General features: G+C 45.7%; 1 long non-coding RNA gene across 1 annotated transcript in view; it reads right to left on the minus strand.

Annotated features, from left to right (window-relative positions):
* Nucleotides 1–15106, minus strand: part of LOC146351333 (uncharacterized) — a 107880-nt gene that overhangs the window by 44254 nt on the left and 48520 nt on the right. The gene's annotated exons all lie outside the window — the stretch shown is intronic.

Here is a 15106-nt window from a genome sequence, read left to right on the forward strand (position 1 = left end):
TTTAAAGGCAATATAATGTAGTCTTTTTATATATGAAAAGCATTTAAGTAGACTTCTTTTAATGAGCTACTAAATGGGTCAATAAATAACCTTCAAATTCAGCTCATCAGGTTTCAGAGGAAATATTTCTAATTCTGCAGTGAGTAACAGTTACATTAGCCTGCGCATGTTGAATATAAGCCTTTCTGTAACAGAAGACCCCTGCTTCAATAGGTTAGGGGCAGGGTGGGGTGGGGTGGTGGGAACTTACATATCTACAAAAAAGAGGAAATCGATCACCCAAAAAGAGGATACCAATTTACATAACATCCACCTAAGCAAAATTATATGTATAGGTGCATATTTAGAAATAAATTATCATTTAAATAGAAATACAAGACATATCACCACAGTGGAGAAGAATGACTAGGTGACCCGTTATGCCTGCCCAGTTTTCTGGGCAGGTGCTAACTGTTGATGAGCAACTCCAAGGCCCTTTCCGCTCTCCCTCCTTATGGGTATTTGACTTTAAACCAGACTTGGACTGGACACCTCTTCAGACAGAGGACACCTTCAAATAGAGGACTGTCCTCTCACAGCTCTCCAAAATAGAGGACCATCCCCTGCAAAGTAGGACACCTGGCCACCCTATAATAACCTTCAACCACTAAACCAGGAATTCCTGTTGCTTCTGTACTATTGCTTGGTATTCAGATCAGTTGCTTAGGACTAAACTAAGGCCTGGATCGCACATAATGCTAGCCCATGGAATGGACTGTTGAATTCTGGGTTGTTGTGATGTGAGAATGTGGCCTCGCTAACAAACTATTGTTCATTAATCACGAACAACCCCAAAAGAAAACACATGGTTTGTTATTGGGTTGTAAACTCTGGGTTGTTTAAACCATGGGTTGTCATTACATGTGAACTCAGAACTGTAGGTTGTTCATAGGATGTTTCACCAGGCTGCAGAGGCAGTGGGCAAGAGCAGTAAAAACAAAAAAACAGCCACTACACATGCTGGTACAACAGCACCACAAAGGCATTTGGGAAGGAGCAGGTGGAGGAGGAGGGAAACAAACACCCCAGAAACTGAGAAAACAAACCATGGCTTGTTCAATTGTCTGCCAGTTTAAATAAACCATGGGTTACTGTTATGTGTGAACCAGGCCATTATGTTACAATACAGCTGCACATCATGTTAGGGAATGGCCGCTCCTTCATTGAAAAGCACACTCAAGAGGGGGCAACTTCCAGTGACGGGGCAGTGGAGATCAGGGAACACAGAAAGGCTCACTTCCCCCTAAAATTCCCACCTAACCATGTGCATGCAGCACAGTCCTATGACTGTGCACTTGAAAGTAAGTCTCACTATATTCCATGGGGCTAACTCCCAGGTGAGTATGCATAGGATTGCAGCGACACACACTAAACGCCTTCTGTCCTCCCCGCAGTCCATGTTGGCCCTTTCTTGGACTGATCTGGTAGAGTTAATTGCAATGACCTACTGAACTGCTGTTTCTACCTATGATGTATCACTCAGATGACTGATCAATTACAGCTACATCAGAGTCAGTCTGTCAAAACCTGTCAACCTACCCAGAAAATGTGGCCAATCCTACTTCAAGAGGGCATATGGACTAACCCCTAATTTCTATCCCTGCCACCCCTTCCTTCTGAAAAGAAAATGTCCTGGCTCAACTTACTGTGTGGCTGGCTCAGCTTACTAAACCCACAGCCAGTCTCCGCTACTCCCTAGCCAAGGTGGGGTTAATTAATCCCCCCCACCAAGCCTTGAAAACTTAAGAGCCAACATTTGGGGCTGGTTTATCTATCCCCTTGACAGATTTGTTCTAAAATTAGACCAAATGCTCACAGTGGACAACAAGACAATAGGGTTGGAACATATATAATTAAATAACAGACATGAAAACCAATCAGAGTAGCATTAGCAACCTAAGCTACCAAACACCTTCCTTTAAAAAGGGGAAGTTTTAGCAGCCTGAATGTGCTCAAGGCATGTGAGAGAGGGTCTTCTCGGTGGCTGCTCCCAGGCTCTGGAACTTCGTATCAAAGGAGGCCAGGCAAGCCCCATCTTTGTTGTTCCACCAACAGGTGGGAGATAAATTCAATAAAACCAACAAATAAACAAAACTGGCCAAGTGAGCCTTTTAACCATAAAAAAAGTTACAGGGAAGGCCCTGCAGCTCACTGTCATAGGCACCTGAGTGAGAAAAGCTGAATGCAAAATATGTTAGAACCTTACATCTAAGAATGCTGTTGAAAATGAAAAGCACCACATGTTTTCTAACAGAATGGGCAGGAAAAAGAAATTCAGCCTTGGAACCATAGTATATAAATACCCTTCTGTTGAACTCAAGAGTTCACGTTTCAATAAGATGAAAAGAAAATACCTACGATGATGCTCTGCAAACAACTTAGATGCTAAAATGCCGCCCCTCTGTTCATTATGGTTTGCAAATGCCAAGATGTTGGCTGTGGAAGTGAACAAGCAGTCTCTTTTCCTTGCATGATCTCTCAATAATTGGGAATTTAGACCTACACTGAGTGTCATGTCATAAAAAGCAACTCTAGACAAATGGATTTGTGACTCCGGCAGAATATTTTCTTTTTTCCTCCCTGCCTGAAGTGGCAGATTGCCATTTAGCTGCAGGCAGAAAAGGGGAAACAAGTCAGCAGTGACACATCGAGAGCATCCCAGGGACAAGCAGAAAAGCTGCACAATGCCACATTTTGTTGGAAGGCATTAATCAGCCACAACTTACTTAACAGAAATCAGTCTATTGAAGAGGCATGTAAACAATGCAGTCCAAACAAGCCTGTGCTGGAATGAGTTATGGTAATTACAAAAGGTTAAGAGAGAGAGAGGACAAATTGGTTACCCACTAAAAACAAGGATTAAAAGAAGCTGTTGCTAACAATAAGAAAAAGATGCATTTGTTTAGGTTAAATAAATGTGTGTCATTTTTACGAGGTGCTTTTCTTTGTTAGACTCAAGCCTTTATAGAGATTACCCTCCCCATGTGTTTTTAGTTTAGACAGGCCCAGCAGCACCAGGTGGCAAGGTTGGGCAGCTGCCAAGGCCCTCCTCCTCCTCCTCACCCATGCTGTTGTCATCTCACCTTCTTCCCTGCTGTTGTTTGTGACGAGATCCCGCTGATCTGCCAAATGCAGATTTAAACAGGAGAAAGTGGGGAGAAGGGTGTGAGAGAGGCGTTTGGGCTGCTGAGCCTACCAACATGGTGAAGGGACCCATGAGGGCTCACACAAACCTGGAGCCGGCCTTGAGTTTAAAACACGGAAATGCCTATAACATTATCTCTCTCGATGTATTAAAAAGTCATTCCTCACGTGACTGGTTTGATCAAGTTGTTCTTCTTGTGCACTTGTGCCTCCAGGGGAAATGAACCACCTGATAAATTTATTTATTTATTTATTTATTTATTTATTAAATTTATTAATCGCCCATCTGGCTGGCCACCCAGCCACTCTGGGCGATGTACAACATACCATAAAACAATTTAAAACAATAAAATTCTACCATAAATTTTTTTTTTAAAATACCCTAACCCACCCCAAATGCCTGCCTGAACAACCACGTTTTTAATGCACGACGGAAGCTCATTAAAGAGGGGGCATGACGGAGTTCCCTAGGGAGGGAGTTCCACAGAGTGGGGGCCACCACAGAAAATGGCAGAGCGGCCAAGTTTTAGTGGAAGTGATTCCTATGTGACATGCACAGACAAGCAAGAGGCCCCTTGTGATTGGGTGGGGCCTACAGAAAAAATGCTTTCTTTCATGCCCTGCCTTCCTGCCACCACTGAATTCCCCTCTACTGTGAGGGGACAGGACGACACTGCTGGGACAGTGACCTCGCCATTAGCAGGGCAGGGACAGTGACCTCGCCATTAGCAGGGCGGGGACAGTGATCTCGCCATTAGCAGGGCAGGGACAGTGACCTCGCCATTAGCAGGGCGGGGACAGTGACCTCGCCATTAGCAGCGCTGGGACAGTGATCTCGCTGTGGAACGCTGGGGGATTGGAGAGGAGAAAGCCTCTCCCAATCCCCAGCAACCCCACTTCCCAGAATGCAGATTCCCCAGTGCCACTAGTGGTGGAGAAATGCAATCTCAGTAGAGACAGCTGGGGATAGAAGAGGCAAAAGGTCCTCCCAGCCTCCAGTGACTTCTAAGATTGCTGTTTTCCTCCCACTAATACCAGCAGACAAACAGCTAACTCAGTGGAGATCACTGGGAGATGGGATAGGCAAAGGCCGCATGCTGAGATCTGTGCATTTGCATGTGTCTGTCTGTACATAGAAGCTGCCATAGACTGGGTCAGACCATTGGTCCATCTAGCCCAGTATTGTCGACACTGCCTGGCAGCGGCTCTCCAGGGTTTCAGGCAGCAGTCTTTCTTTGCCCTACCTGGAGATGCTGAGGATTGAACCTGGAACCTTCTGCATACAAAGCAGGTGCTCTACCCCTGAGCCACGGAGCTTCCCCAACAGCCCCTTTCACAAGGGACATTGTTGCAGAAGTTCAAGTCATGGGGTCACTAGAATATCCTGTTCCTGAGATACACGATAATGTCCCAGGCCACTTAGAGCTGTTCACTAGATCCTGGTGAGCTGTAGCAGCCATGCACTAATAGAGCACCATTTGGTGTTTGGGTTCCCTGCCTGTTGGGTTTCTTTCCCAGTAGAACTGGGGACCCCTGTCTTTCCCTTGACACTTATTGTCCCTGCATGCCAGGACCACATCCTTCAAAATGCATAGAGAAATGGAAAGGTTGTCTAATGACAAAATCAGCCTTCAGTATAGGAATGTACAAAAAAGAAGGCATTAATTAAACTTTACAGTTATCAATGCAGCAGTGCAACTGCACCTGCCAAGTCAGACTATGATGTTGTGGCTTGATTGCTTTAGGAATGAGCTGTCTTGTAGATGCCCTAAGGCCTTGCCGTTTCCTCTTGGTAAGCAAATTAGTCTTGGGAATAATTTACAGGCTAATAATTTTTGTCTGATTCATGAAGTCAGCCTAGTAAATCATGAGGCAATCCAACAGTGACTGTTTAAAGCAGGAAGTTGAGGTATTCGCAAAAGTGCATTATTTTTCAGACAGTGATTCCAGAGTAGCAACATTATCACTTCGGGGGATTTGGAGATTTGTGTCAGTGCTGCACAAGCACACCCAACAGTTCTGTCTGATACTCCACCTCCCATGGCAGGTTAAATGTTAATCCCATCATCTAGAGCTAGTGGATTTGTCCCAGCTCTGACCACCTGGGTATATAGTGCAGCACCGATAGAGGGGTGGGGAGGGCTGTGCTGCTAACATCTATAAGAGATCTGGGAGACCATAGAATCATAGAATAGTATGGTTGGAGGGGGCCTATAAGACCATCGAGTCCAACCCCCTGCTCACTGCAGGAATCTAAGTCAAAGCATCCCTGACAGATGGCAGTCCAGCTTCATCTTGAAAGATGAAGACCAGTCTTTTCAGGTGCTGGGTTTCAGTGTCTCTTTGTAGTGTTGAGCCAGAGAGACAGATTAGAAATTCTGTTGGTGTTCCAACCACCCTGCTGCCCTGTATCACTACCTGAGGTGACTGAGGTAGTTTCTGGCATGGTGTTGGAAAACCCCAGGATGGTTGTCTTGCAGGATTTCAACATTCACACTGGAGACATCTTAGGGAGTCCAGCTCAGGACTTTGAGACCATGAGAAGCAGAGCTGTCTCAACAGGCTGTAGGCCCAACACATTTTTCAGGGCACACCCTTGACCTGGGTTTTTCAGCTGCATGTGAAATGGGGGGAAGGTTCTCCGTGACCCCGTTGTCATGGTCAAACATCTTCCTGCAAGTTTAGCTTGACAGTGGCGCTTTCCTCCCCCCACTGCATCTCAGAGGTGGTGGGCTCATTAAGACGGTCTGCCCAAGGAGACTTATGGAATCTGTGGGATTCCTGAATGCTCTTGGGTAGCTTCCAGTTAACTTTGGTCAGTGCTTCAGTTGAAGCCCTGGTATCACTATGGTGTGGTGAGACTGACATGCTCACTCTCAACTGTTCTCTCTGGCACTATTGAGCCCAAGTAGCTCCCTATTTTACCTGGGGTCTATGGGCTATGATGAAACAGACAAGCTGATGACTAGAACACAGAGGGTTCAAAAGTTCGTAGTGACTATTATACCAACACAAGTGAGAGCACAACACCATGCCTACTTTGTGGCAGAGGTGGCAGCAAAGCAGTCGTACTTCTCTGCCTCCATTGCATTCTTTGATCCAGCAGAGCTTTTGCAGGTGGTGAATAGATGGTTGAAATCAGACCTAGGTGGGGATGTGGTGGAACCTCAGTGATCTCCTGTGACTCTGAGGATAAGGCCACTCATATCTATGGTGAACTTGATGCCATCATTGATGTAGTTCCAGTGGAGGTGTCCAGTGTAGGGATGGGCAGATCACTTACCCTGTTCTGGGTGGGGGGGTCCGTGGGGGGGGAGGCGATCTGTTCCTCTCCCCCGGAATCCGTCCAGGCTGGCTCCGCTCCGCCTTTGATCCTGTGGAGCCGGCCGCCACCTCCGCTTCACTGGCAAATGTCGATACGGCCAGCAGCCATTGCTGTGCCGTATCGCTGTAAGTCAGGCTCCGGACACAAATGGCATAGTGGGCGCCATTTGCGGCCGTAAAGCTGGTAGATTAGCCTAAATGCAGCCATTCATGGCTGCATTTAGGCTAATCTACCAGCTTTATGGCCACAAATGGCGCCCACTACACCATTTACGTCCCTGTTTTTAGATGTGATAGGCTACGCAAATATTTGCGTAGGGACGCAAATGGCGTACTGGACTGTAAAGCTGGTAGATTAGCCTAAATGCAGCTGTAAATGGCTGCATTTAGGCTAATCTAGTCTGGTTGTTTCAGAGGGGTCAGTTTTAGTTAACGTGGCCTGAGGATGTGAACAAAGTGCTTGGAGGTGTGTGCCTGACCACCTTTACTCTTGATTTTTGCCCATCATGGCTTGTTCAGAATGCCGAGGCCAGAATTGTAACCAGTGTAGGATACAGATGTTGGAGAATTCCACCATGGAGTAGGGATGGTGGAGAATTTCTCCCTGAATCTTCGGGGGGCCAAGCGCCAATGCATTCGGCTCCCCGAAATCAGCGGTGAAATTCTCCGCCACCCTCCCCCCCCCCGCGCCCCCCCCCCCCCCCGGGATGGGACTTACCATGGGCGGCGGTTCAGCGGGCTTTCGACGGGGGCGGGAGCGGCAGCCAGTCTTTTGACCGGCTGCCACCGCTGCCATTACAGCTGAAGTAAAAAAAACCCACAACCCTGTGATAGGCTACGTAACGATTAACGTAGCCTATCATGGCTAGATCTCCAAAGTCAGCCGTGATAGGCTACGTTAATCGTTACGTAGCCTATCACGGGTGACTTTGAAAAAAAAAAACCGCGTACGCAAATGGCGGCCCCCATGGGGCACCGCCATTTGCGTTCCTTATTTGGTCCCTGTAGTCTACGTAAAGATATACGTAGACTACGGCGAAAATAAGGGCAACGCAAATAGTGTTGCCCTTATTTTTGCCGTAGTCTACGTCAGGCTCCGGACGCAAATGGCATAGTGGGCGCCATTTGCGGCCGTAAAGCTGGTAGATTAGCCTAAATGCAGCCATTCATGGCTGCATTTAGGCTAATCTACCAGCTTTATGACCACAAATGGCGCCCACTACACCATTTACGTCCCTGTTTTTAGATGTGATAGGCTACGCAAATATTTGCGTAGGGACGCAAATGGCGTACTGGACCGTAAAGCTGGTAGATTAGCCTAAATGCAGCTGTAAATGGCTGCATTTAGGCTAATCTAGTCTGGTTGTTTCAGAGAGGTCAGTTTTAGTTAACATGGCCTGAGGATGTGAACAAAGTGCTTGGAGGTGTGTGCCTGACCACCTTTACTCTTGATTTTTGCCCATCATGGCTTGTGCAGAATGCCGAGGCCAGAATTGTAACCAGTGTAGGATACAGATGTTGGAGAATTCCACCATGGAGTAGGGATGGTGGAGAATTTCTCCCTGAATCTTCGGGGGGCCAAGCACCAATGCATTCAGCTCCCCGAAATCAGCGGTGAAATTCTCCGCCACCCTCCCCGCCCCCCGCGCCCCCCCCCCCGGGATGGGACTTACCATGGGCGGCGGTTCGGCGGGCTTTCGACGGGGGCGGGAGCGGCAGCCGGTCTTTTGACCGGCTGCCACCGCTGCCATTACAGCTGAAGTAAAAAAAACACACAACCCCGTGATAGGCTACGTAACGATTAACGTAGCCTATCATGGCTAGATCTCCAAAGTCAGCCATGATAGGCTACGTTAATCATTACGTAGCCTATCACGGGTGACTTTGAAAAAAAAAACGCGTACGCAAATGGCGGCCCCCATGGGGCACCGCCATTTGCGTTCCTTATTTGGTCCCTGTAGTCTACGTAAAGATTTACGTAGACTACGGCGAAAATAAGGGCAAGGCAAATAGTGTTGCCCTTTTTTTTGCCGTAGTCTACGTCAGGCTCCGGACGCAAATGGCATAGTGGGCGCCATTTGCGGCTGTAAAGCTGGTAGATTAGCCTAAATGCAGCCATTCATGGCTGCATTTAGGCTAATCTACCAGCTTTATGACCACAAATGGCGCCCACTACACCATTTACGTCCCTGTTTTTAGATGTGATAGGCTACGCAAATATTTGCGTAGGGACGCAAATGGCATACTGGACCATAAAGCTGGTAGATTAGCCTAAATGCAGCTGTAAATGGCTGCATTTAGGCTAATCTAGTCTGGTTGTTTCAGAGGGGTCAGTTTTAGTTAACGTGGCCTGAGGATGTGAACAAAGTGCTTGGAGGTGTGTGCCTGACCACCTTTACTCTTGATTTTTGCCCATCATGGCTTGTGCAGAATGCCGAGGCCAGAATTGTAACCAGTGTAGGATACAGATGTTGGAGAATTCCACCATGGAGTAGGGATGGTGGAGAATTTCTCCCTGAATCTTTGGGGGGCCAAGCGCCAATGCATTCGGCTCCCCGAAATCAGCGGTGAAATTCTCCGCCACCCTCCCCGCCCCCCCCGCGCCCCCCCCCCCGGGATGGGACTTACCATGGGCGGCGGTTCAGCGGGCTTTCGACGGGGGGGGGAGCGGCAGCCGGTCTTTTGACCGGCTGCCACCGCTGCCATTACAGCTGAAGTAAAAAAAACCCACAACCCCGTGATAGGCTACGTAACGATTAACGTAGCCTATCATGGCTAGATCTCCAAAGTCAGCCGTGATAGGCTACGTTAATCGTTACGTAGCCTATCACGGGTGACTTTGAAAAAAAAAACGCGTATGCAAATGGCGGCCCCCATGGGGCACCGCCATTTGCGTTCCTTATTTGGTCCCTGTAGTCTACGTAAAGATTTACGTAGACTACGGCGAAAATAAGGGCAACGCAAATAGTGTTGCCCTTTTTTTTGCCGTAGTCTACGTCAGGCTCCGGACGCAAATGGCATAGTGGGCGCCATTTGCGGCCGTAAAGCTGGTAGATTAGCCTAAATGCAGCCATTCATGGCTGCATTTAGGCTAATCTACCAGCTTTATGACCACAAATGGCGCCCACTACACCATTTACGTCCCTGTTTTTAGATGTGATAGGCTACGCAAATATTTGCGTAGGGACGCAAATGGCGTACTGGACCGTAAAGCTGGTAGATTAGCCTAAATGCAGCTGTAAATGGCTGCATTTAGGCTAATCTAGTCTGGTTGTTTCAGAGGGGTCAGTTTTAGTTAACGTGGCCTGAGGATGTGAACAAAGTGCTTGGAGGTGTGTGCCTGACCACCTTTACTCTTGATTTTTGCCCATCATGGCTTGTGCAGAATGCCGAGGCCAGAATTGTAACCAGTGTAGGATACAGATGTTGGAGAATTCCACCATGGAGTATTCCATGAAATTCTCCGCCACCCTCCCCGCCCCCCCCGCGCCCCCCCCCCCGGGATGGGACTTACCATGGGCAGGGCCACCGAAGACGGACAGGTCATGGCAGAGAGTTCTGACAAAATGTGGTCCACTGGAGAAGGAAATGGCAACCCACTCCAGTATTCTTGCCAAGAAAACCCCATGGAACGTATCACAAGGCTAAAAGATATGACGCCAGAAGATGAGCCCCTCAGGTCGGAAGGTGTCCAATATGCTACTGGGGAAGAGCAGAGGGTATTTCCAAGTAGCGCCAGAAAGAGTGAAGCGGCTGGGCCAAACCCGAAAGGACACTCAGCTGTGGATGTGTCTGGTGGTGAAAAGAAAATCCGTTGCTGTAAAGAACAATATTGTTTAGGAACCTGGAATGTAAGATCAATGAATCAAGGTAAGCTGGAGGTGATCAAACATGAGATGGCAAGATTGAACATCGACATCTTGCGAATCAGCAAACTAAAATGGACAAGCATGGGCAAATGAAGAGGTGGAAAGAATACACAGAAGAGCTATACAGGAAAGATCTTAATGTCCCTGATAGCCATGATAGTGCAATCACTGAACTTGAGCTGGACATCCTCAAGAGTGAAGTCAAGTGGGCCTTAGGAAGCATTACTAACAACAAAGCTAGCGGAGATGACAGTATTCCAGCTGAGCTATTTAAAATCCTAAAAGATGATGCTGTTGAAGTGCTGCACTCAATATGCCAACAAATTTGGAACACTCAACAGTGGCCACAAGACTGGAAAAGATCAGTTTACATTCCAACTCCAAAGAAGGGTAATGCCAAAGAGTGCTCAAACTACCGTACAATTGCACTCATTTCACATGCCAGCAAGGTTATGCTCAAAATCCTACAAGCTAGGCTTCAGCAGTATGTGAACCGAGAACTACTGGAAGTACAAGCTGGTTTTCGAAGAGGCAGAGGAACTAGAGATCAAATCGCCAACATTCGCTGGATCATGGAGAAAGCAAGAGAATTCCAGAAAAAGGTCTATTTCTGCTTCATTGACTACGCTAAAGCCTTTGATTGTGTGGATCACAACAAACTGTGGCCAATTCTTAAAGAGATGGGAGTACCAGACCACCTTACCTGTCTCCTGAGAAACCTGTATGAGGGTCAAGAAGCAACAGTAAGAACTGGACATGGAACAACCAATTGGTTCAAAATTGGGAAAGGAGTATGACAAGGCTGTATCTTGTCGCCCTGCTTATTTAACTTATATGCAGAGTACATCATGAGAAATGCTGGGTTGGATGAATCACAGGTCGGAATTAAGATTGCTGGGAGAATTATCAACAAACTCAGATACGCTGATGATACCACCCTAATGGCAGAAAGCAAAGAGGATCTAAAGAGCCTCTTGTTGAGGGTGAAAGTGGAGAGTGCAAAAGCTGGTTTGAAACTCAACATTAAAAAAACGAAGATCATGGCATCTGGCCCCATCACTTCCTGGCATATAGAAGGGGAAGAAATGGAAGCAATGACAGATTTTATTTTCTTGGGCTCCAAGATCACCGCAGACGGTGACTATAGCCATGAAAATAAAAGATGCTTGCTCCTTGGGAGGAAAGCTATGGCACACCTAGACAGCATAGTAAGAAGCAGAGACATCACCTTGCCGACAAAGGTTCGTATAATCAAAGCTATGGTTTTCCCAGTAGCAACGTATGGCTGTGAGAGCTGGACTATAAGGACGGCTGAGCACCGAAGAATTGATGCTTTCGAACTGTGGTGCTGGAGAAGACTGACGAATCAGTCATTCCTAAAGGAAATCAACCCTGAGTGCTCATTGGAAGGACAGATACTGAAGCTGAAGCTCAAATATTTTGGCCACCTAATGCGAAGAGAAAACTCCCTGGAAAAGACCCTGATGCTGAGAAAGATTGAAGGCAAAAGGAGAAGGGGGCAGCAGAGGATGAGATGGCTAGACAGCATCACTGATGCAATGAATATGAACTTGAGCACACTCCGGGAGAGAGCGGAGAACAGGAAGGCCTGGCGTGCTCTGGTCCATGGGGTCACGAAGAGTCGGACACGACTTAACGACTGAACAACAACAACATCTTGTGCCAGATTCTGGGCACCACTCAGGATTAAGCCCAGAACTCTCATTGGTTCTATAACTAACCACTCCAAGAGGCTGTCAATTATCAGATTTAGAATTTTTGTCTTCATATTGCCCAACCTGAACATACACTTACCTATTCAATGTGAACATAGCTGAAGAAACTGATTATTACAACACTTTCTACTTTGGCTGCCTTCCTGTTTTCTTTTTCCACTAAAAATCACCCACAGCATTTTTTTCGAGGGCATAATTGCATGTTCCCACTACAAAATAACTTGTTGGGCCTAATATTTATACCCATAGTGATTTTGTTGAGGAGTTTACTCATCTTACATTTTCTTGCTTACTGGACTCTATGCCCTCTTTGACGTATAGAGCAATGCCAGCCACATCCAACTCTGTGTCCTTTCTAAGATTTTATACTCAGGAATAGCTGTAGAGTTAGAAAGTTCCTAAAGTTTCAATCATAATAAAATAAAAAATAAATCTGATGATCAGAAGCATACAATAACAACAACAGGCTGCCTTTCAGCTATTTATTTTTCTAGGATGTTCTGATATGTTAACTCTGGATCATAACTGAATTTCAAAACCAGGCGGCACACAGATAGGTCTAATCATTACAAGGACTGATGGACTTGACCCACCAATACGGAAAACTTCATTTAAATCTCAGGTGGCATTCATATTAAACGACTGAGTGCTGTGAACTTTCATTAGGCAGGGCAGTCTATAAAGTATTTTCCCAACAGACGGTGGCTGCTTTAATTATTCAGGGTGAGTTATAGTTGGGATTATTGGCAGTTCATTCTGGACATGACATTTTTGTAGTACAGCAAGTGAGAAAATAATAATCAGCTTGCATCTGTTCAAATCAATCAATAAAACTGTTATTTTGTTGCATCTGAAAGTGTGGCAGTGGTAGTGATGTGTGTGTGTGTGTGTGTGAGAGAGAGAGAGAGAGAGGGAGGGAGGGAGCGAGGGAGGGAGCGAGGGAGGGAGGGAATTTAAGTTACATTTTGTTATAGACAAATTGTTACATTTCCTAAGATTCAAAAGGACCTTGAGTCAATAGCTTTAAATCTATCAGAGTAGGAACAATACACTGTTACAAATTTAAACAGTTTTTGTTTTTGTTTTGAACATGATGCATGCGCTTAAAGATTAAACTCCGGAGGTCGGAAGGACGGTGGATTCATTAAGAAAGCGGCTAATAAAAATGATTCAGTCATTTGTTATTTCGCTTTTAATCCCAAAAATTAATTAACATTTGCATTCTGTGGTTTGACCTCTCTCAGGGCATGTCAATTCTCCTGATATAGAATACTTTCTGCAGAAAAACACAATTCCCTATTGTGGATGTAATCAATCACATCAACATTCCAGAAGCACCGTAAATGATGAGAAACTCTGAAACTCCACACTCCTTAGCAGCTGGTTGTCAACTTCATAGCACATAAATATATACTTACAGGGGGAAAACTTTAATTATAACATCGATTACATTATCGCAGTTCCTGGCAAAATACATGGCTGTAGAACAGTAGCTGACGACAGTACAAGTTTACTGAGAGATGTTTTCATCGATGCAAATAGAATATCATGAGGAAGAAATTACAGTTCAGCAGCACCATTTACATCTATATGCAAGAGAGTTACGCAGGCCCTCTCAGAGGTTGAGAGCAGCCCAGGCTACTTCCATTTTTTGATGATCCCAGTATATTAAAAAAAAATGCCCAAAGAGAGTTACAAAAATTGTGATATATTTTCAGTGTTTAAATTTAACAAATTAATGCTTTTAACACAAAAAAATACAATGCAATAATTTGTAATAAATGTTCTTTTTTTATTTAACAAGTGTTTCTCTAGCCTTTTTTCTGTGCAGATTTGCCAATTATTCTGGAAAAAAATAGTTATCTTGTAATGTCACAGTTTATGTTAAGCATAGCAAGGCCATTCAAACAATCTTGTCCCGTAGTTGAATGGCAGTAATTCCTGACCTGCTTCACCACATTGAAAGACTGTTCACTTGAAGCTACTGATGCAAGTAGACAGAGAAAAATCCTCAATGAAATGGTGACAGTAGGAAACACACCAGCAAGTCCAAGTTGGAGTATTTCTTGAAGCAATTCCTTTGGCTTACAATACAGTTCAAAGTTCACTGAATGTATTTGCTTGAGGAAAATGACCTCATCACACAGATCTGTTGATATTTCTTTGGTGTACTTTCTTTGGAATTGTTTTGCTGATGTATGTGGTAATGTCCTACAACATAACTGTGCTATTCACAAGATAATTATGGGATTTATAAAAAATATTATCATTATATTATAATTCATAGTGCACTATAGGCAGTGTGACCTGGTAATGGGATGATGAATGTCTTCATTATTCTGGAAAAAATAGATTTCTTGCAATCTCACAGTTTATGTTAAGCAGTTTATGTTATGTCAAGTCTAAATTTGAGGCCTTCCGTGAAAGTGAGGCCCAGGCCAAATGGTCCTCCTCTCCCTCCTGTGATGGGCCCTGCTCAAAGACAGTAGGCAAGGCATCCTGGTTGAGCACTCAGTCTGTCTGCCCAAGCTAGGCTTTACCGAGGCCCCTGTTCCTGCACAGGGACCCAAGTTTACCAACCCCAACCCTAACCCTAACTTATGGCTTAACCCTAACCCTCATGTGAAACTGAAACATTTTCCTATCCACATGGCATACTCAAACTCCGTATGCAAGCCATCCTGGTTGACAACTTAGTCTGTCTCCTGAAGCTAGGCTTTGCTGAGCCGCCATTCCTGAACAGGGATCCAAGTTGTACCAACCCTACCCTACCTTACGCTTAACCCTAACTCTCACATAAAAGTGAAACATCTCCCCATCCACATGGTATACCCAAAGAAAGGCCATCCTGGTTGGCCACTCAGTCTGTCTGCCCAAGCTAGGCTTTACCGAGGCACCTGTTTCTGCACAGGGACCCAGGTTTTACCAACCCTAACCCTAACCTGAGTTGTAACCCTAAGCCTCACATGGAACTGAAACATCTCCCCACCCTCA

Source organism: Heloderma suspectum, chromosome 3 (genome assembly GCF_057233095.1).
Source record: "Heloderma suspectum isolate Gila_16-S chromosome 3, 16-S_ref, whole genome shotgun sequence".
Classification (NCBI taxonomy): Eukaryota; Metazoa; Chordata; class Lepidosauria; order Squamata; family Helodermatidae; genus Heloderma; species Heloderma suspectum.